The sequence below is a fragment of the Misgurnus anguillicaudatus genome, chromosome 13 (assembly GCF_027580225.2).
Source record: "Misgurnus anguillicaudatus chromosome 13, ASM2758022v2, whole genome shotgun sequence".
Lineage (NCBI taxonomy): Eukaryota > Metazoa > Chordata > Actinopteri > Cypriniformes > Cobitidae > Misgurnus > Misgurnus anguillicaudatus.
In genome coordinates, this window is record NC_073349.2 from 8,209,018 (window position 1) to 8,215,152 (window position 6,135).

A 6,135-nucleotide genomic window follows, 5' to 3' on the forward strand; every position below is an offset into this window, starting at 1 on the left:
ATTAAATGCTAATTCCATGTAATTGTTGTTGGAAAGTAGGATGCATACATTAGCTTGAATTTGTCAAGCTATTAAATTATAATAGTTATACCATTTTGACAGTAGAGAGTTTGCTTGCGCAGCATCACACTAAGATAAAGCCCCTCAATTGACTGCTGAAGTTCTCTGTGTGTGGTGTCTTGACTGGCATGAGATGTTTCTGATGTCTCTGTAGAAGTGATAATGAAAGCAAATTCACTGTTTAAACAACACACAAACATTTCAGAGGATACATTTGTATATAAAAGCCATTTTAATGGTTTAAACAACTTTACTGAACTTGATATGTATGGTTCCTGCAAAGAAACTATAATAAACATAAACACAACATAAATGTGCAATAACATCTGATGGTGAGATGACGTTGGCTTGTTTTTGGTGGCAGGAGATCTCACCAACTGTTTAACCTCCTAAGACCCGAGCTTTGGTTTGGCTTGCATTTTAGATTTCTTCCAGCTATTTGGGGTTAGGAAAAACTAATAAATAACCAAATATTTTTTTCGAAAATGAAGCAGTGTAATTGTTCACGTTTGTGTACCAGGTTCCAGTTACACAGAATAAAGTATTTTGTTGCAAACAACAAAAAATGTGATGTCCACGTATGTGGACACACCAGGTCTTAGGAGGTTAAGAAATAGATGATAAGCCTACCAACTTTGGCACTTGTTTAATATCACACCTAAAATTTCAGATAATAGTGGGAAGAATATTGTTCTCGCTTACCATCAGCTGCCCATTCTTTCACATCAGAAAGCCATTGTGACGCCACTTCATCTGTGCAATGTAGCTTTGTTTTTAGTTCTGCTAGCCTTGCAGTCTCGTGCTGGAGTCTCAGACAAGTCTGATGAACAGAGTTATTCAATAATCAGGATTGTTGTACATTGTACAATTAACAACAGGCAAAATGCACACAACAACTAAAAGACACACAAAACATTTATAAAAAAATAAAAACTTACTTTCACATATATTGTGGAAAGTGCCTGATGTAGAGAGATACTTTTTTATGGTTCCAGCCTATTGCATGCAATGTAAGCATGTCCACCCGTGCTGTTGAAAGCAAATAATGAGGCTATGACGCTCAATATAAAAAAGTATGCAAAAATCTTACAAACACTCTGATCACCTGCTTTGGACATATATTTGGTTGTACGGGCACAACGTGAAAGGTAGCTGTTCACTTGCTCCACTCACCGGTGGTTGTCCCTGTTCCTTCCTGGTTCCTACCACTTCATTTAATCTGTGAATAAATGGTGGAAGACTAATTTAAGAATTCAAGACTAATTCAATTCAAATCAATTTAATTTATATAGCCCAATATCACATTTGTCCTCAAAGGGCTTTTACAACCTTTACAAGAAATGGTTATGCCAAAAGGAATCTAAATAGTGTAGTCAAGCCATTAACTTCTATTTTTTATGAATGTACATTACACATGTACATATGAAGCAAAAATATTATACATACCTCACACTTTGAAGCATGGCTCAAGCATACATAACATTAAGGAAAGTTTTCATTGAGGTCAGCTCCTGAAGATCAGGAAGGACACTAGCAACTTTCTTCAAGAATGGCCAATATTTGCAAGCCACAGTCTATGAAACACACAACAAACACAACAAATCAAATTAAAGTGATGGTGTCATACAATACAGTATATGGCATTTATTCCTATTTTAATTTAGGAGTACTTGGTAGGCAAAAGTAGAAATCAACTCCGAACAAGATTTTTTGTGTAACAACTATTTTATCAAGTTATGATTAAAACTTGCATTTTCAGTGCTATTTGTATGGTGTTGACAAATCTAGACACCACTGTCTTCAGCCACAAAAAACAGGATCACCAGAGCTAAGAAAGAAAAATAGGAAATCCATCAATTAAAGTAAATAAATAAACCAATAAAAATACTGGAATAAAGACCACCTTCTGTTTGGGCAAAAGCGATATAGCTTTCTGTTTCGATCTGCTGAAGCAGCCACCAATTCTAGCGGTCAGGCTGGGCAGGTGAAAGGAGCACCACAGCAGAGCTGGTCTGATTCAAATGAAGAGTATGAAAACTCCAAGAAGCTGCGTTGCAGTGCATCGCCGTTGATATATCCAGACTGGAAGATATATAAGAATGAAATAGTAATTGTGATATTCTCTGCTTATGGAGTTTTGAATAAAATGATAACATTTAGACTTACTCTTCTTCCACACTTCGTGCAATGCTCCAGCAGCTTTCCGAAGGCTTGTCTGGAAAATCTTGGAGAGATGACCTTGAGTTCTTGAAAGGAGATCAGGAGGTCCAGTGTGTAAAGTGTTGTGTTGTTTATTGAAGCTGACCAATATCCACTCCTCAGAAGGTCTTTCAGGTCTGGGGTCCTTTGCTGTTTGCAAAACAGGCATACAGTGGCTGATGCAAGTCAAAACGCCCTTGGAAAAAAAAACATTTACCACATACTATATTTTATAACAGTTAGTTAATTCTGCACATTGTGAATGTTTAAGAGACATCTTATAAGTTTCTATAATCCCAGTATAGCACTCCTTCTGCCTAACTTCTCGAGTAGTATAATTTGCTAATTCACCAAATTGCTTTGCAACAGCTTACATTTTTTGTTTGTCTGCAGAGAACAAAAATATAAAGATATCTGTCTTTGTTTCGATTAATAACGATACCATGTGTGTAGCAAGGTTGAAGTCCAGGGAATTGAGAACTGGTGAATGATGAACATATCTAAAATCACAAAAAATAAAAAATAAAAAACTAAACATAAATTGCGTGCAGTTGACCCCTGTTTAGACTCCCACAACAGGCCTTGCTCACGATTCCCTACTTGGATTGTGATGTGCTATACAATGCACTTTGACTCTACTGCAATTGTAAGTACAATGCCACAGCATTGAAAACATCAAAATATAGTGTGAAAAACATCAAATCTAAAATGGAAATCTAAACTGTGAATTGGTTTTACCATTGATGGAAATTAAAATGATTGGTTTGCCTGTAAGAATTATTACGTTTGTGCGTTTACAACAGCGGGCTGTCATCTTGCCGACTGCCAAAAAGAAAGAAAACCACTAGTTTAGTTTACCTGTTACTGGCTGAAGACAAATAAAAACATCAAAATTAGGGCTTTTTTGAGAACATACCTTGTGTTGAGTGCAATATCCATCTCCCCCTTTAATGATGCATTTGGTTGGAAGGATGGCTTCAAAAAACCTATTAATTACACATTCCCTTTTGTGGAGGGGCTGTTTTTTGTGACGTAATAAATCAGGGTCCCCCCACAGAACCACTCTCTGCACCTAGGGAGAAAAAGAAATTAACATTATTTTAGGTGAATAACTCATATAAAAATAACACACTAAACCAAACTACTCAAGATTTAGTTGGATTCTAGGTTTGATTATTTTGTATAGGATTGCATAGTGGCTCAATGTTTAGCACTATCCCCTCACAGCAAGAAGGTCCTAGATTTACTTTTCTCTTAAATGTGTTTTTATCTGGTTTCTCAAATCCCCCCAAAAACATGCATCTTAAACCATAAAGCAGGGCACTGTGCATTAATTCTTAGCAAGCATACTTTAAGAAATTAAAGTTTAATATTATTGACTAAATAATATTAAACTCAAATTAATAAATGCGATTTACCAAATTCCTCATGAGGATTTAGTTTTGCTGAGGGTACAGTTAAGTGGAAACTCCACAATGGATGACAGGAAGCACTCAACCTGTAAAAGTGACTGTAACAGTACACAGAACAGGTTAGGCTATCACTACATACATGATCTTTTTCAATTTATATCCAGAACTGTTTATGAAATCAGATGTATTTCTGTTAAGCATTTGGTAAAGACATTACCAAGTACTTGACATGATAGTTTACTTAAGTGTTATACTCTATTTTTTATGTGTTTTGTCATATTGAAATGTTTTAAACTGTTAATACTCAAATACAATTACAATGTTATTCCGTGATTTGATTTGGTCCACCATTTACATTTCAATTCCTACAATTTAGAAATAATTCAGATATACCCTGTAGCTGAGGCTTGGCGTCACCCTCCTTGCCTCCCCCTCGGCTTGCCCCAGCCAACAAAGATCCTTTTAGAGGTCTGTGAAGGGTCTCTTCTAGGGCATAAACGTTTCGTCTCCACAGCTGCTCTGTGTGTGTTGAAGTGAATATTTCTTGTAAGACTAATAAAGGTACAGGACGTGAAAGACATGCAACAACTAAAAGGAAACACAGCATAATGTAAGTATTGAAACACCTAAATGAGCCTTGGCATAGAAACTCAGGGGATGAAACCTCTCTTTTCCAAAATATATTACCTTATTAAAAAACATGCCACAGAGCATTATAGGATGTTAGTTGCTAAATAAGTTGCTATTACAATATACCGTATGAAATCTTCAACACTCATCTCTTTTCCATATTTATCATTTTTATTTTAAGTTGTCCCACATCCATTATGTTTAAGTATAAACTAACAGGTAAATAAAAACTCTAACCTTGGCTTCAGCTAGAATGTGGTCATGGTTCAGCTCAAGAGCCATGAGCCCCTCTTGGTAGCGGGGGGTTTATCTGGTGGTCATTGCAAAGCAGACAAAGACAGAAGGACAAACACACAGCTGGACAGACAGGTACAACAGATGCCGTATATAGAGTTAGGTTGCAAGTTAAGAAAGAAGCATGATTTTGAAAAAAAAAAAGTTAAACCATGTTTGGTTTAGTAAACCATTTTTGCAAATAATCGATACACAAACCGTAGTTACTACACTTTTACCACAAAACATGGTTAATTTTCGTACGGGTATGGCAATGTCAGCCTAATGCCAAAAGAAAGGCGTGAATTATAACATTTAAACAAATAGTGAACTTTAAACTTACCTGGACAGTGATTTACGCGTAATGAGAGAATCCCTGTAAGTTACGAGTGCCGAAGAAGAAATCACCCAATAGCAAAGAGGACTGGCTCAGATTCCATAGCAACGGAGGCAGAGAGGATTCTGGGAAATGCAGGCGTCCGAAACGGACTTTTTTTTACAATCAAAGTAGAAACAATGAAAATTGATGGCCATAACATCGTATTGTTGAACTATCAAGCACACGTTAGTGTTCATGTGTTGAGAAAATATTGTGATCTGCAGCGGGCCCACATGTAGTTTTAGCTGGTGCCTTCACCATAGTAGATGTCGATAAGGCTCATGGGTACTGTATTTACTCTTGTATTTGACACACGAAACCGATCGAAAAATCAATATTTCTTAGAAAAAACGGCAACATTTGGAAACGATTGCAGTAGCAAAACTCTGCAGTCTCGTAAATTAACAATTATGTACTGCTGACGATGGTTTACAATTGCGATCATCGTGAATATTAAACAAATAAAAAAGGATAATTATCTCCTGATTAAATGTTGAGTAAAGTAGCGCTTAAAGTGTAATAAATTAATGACAAATAAAGTAAAACAATACAGCTCCCGGGTATATACTATTGCAATACATTAGATTAAATTCGTGCTGAAAAACACGAAAAAATAATAGGACAAAAAAACGTGGTGCAGGCACGAAAAATACTTCCTATTGAAATACATTAGATTGAAAGTCGTTCTGACTAGCACGAAAAAAAGGGGAAAATCGTGTCCATGAACACGAATCAATAGATTAAATTACGTGACTATGGCACGAACTGCCGTGAGACTGGGTTGGTTGTCAGTGATATAAGTATTTGAAATGAAAATGATTTCTTAATGTCTAGTGACATATCAGGGCCATTTTATGAATCCAAGATACATATGTCCATCATCTTTCAAACACTTTTTGAGTTATTTTAATAAACTTTCTTGCTCTTCCAAGCTTTATACCATAAGAAAACAGTGATCAGGGAACAACTTCTGACTATTAACCCCCAAAAGTGCATTCATCCTTCATAGAAGTAATCCACACGGCTCCAAAGGGTCAATAAAGGTCCCACAAGACCTTCATTAACCCCATTGGAGATGCGTGGATTACTTCTGTTAAAGGACAAGTTTGGTATTTTACACTTAAAGCCCTGTTTTCGGATTGTTTGTGATGAAATAGAACGGTTTTGACTGAAATTTGGACA

General features: G+C 36.2%; 1 protein-coding gene across 1 annotated transcript in view; it reads right to left on the reverse strand.

The window, feature by feature from the left end:
• The window catches only part of LOC129431122 (cation channel sperm-associated protein subunit gamma 1-like), a 325,761-nt gene that overhangs the window by 26,247 nt on the left and 293,379 nt on the right, over positions 1 to 6,135 (reverse strand). The window lies entirely within an intron of this gene.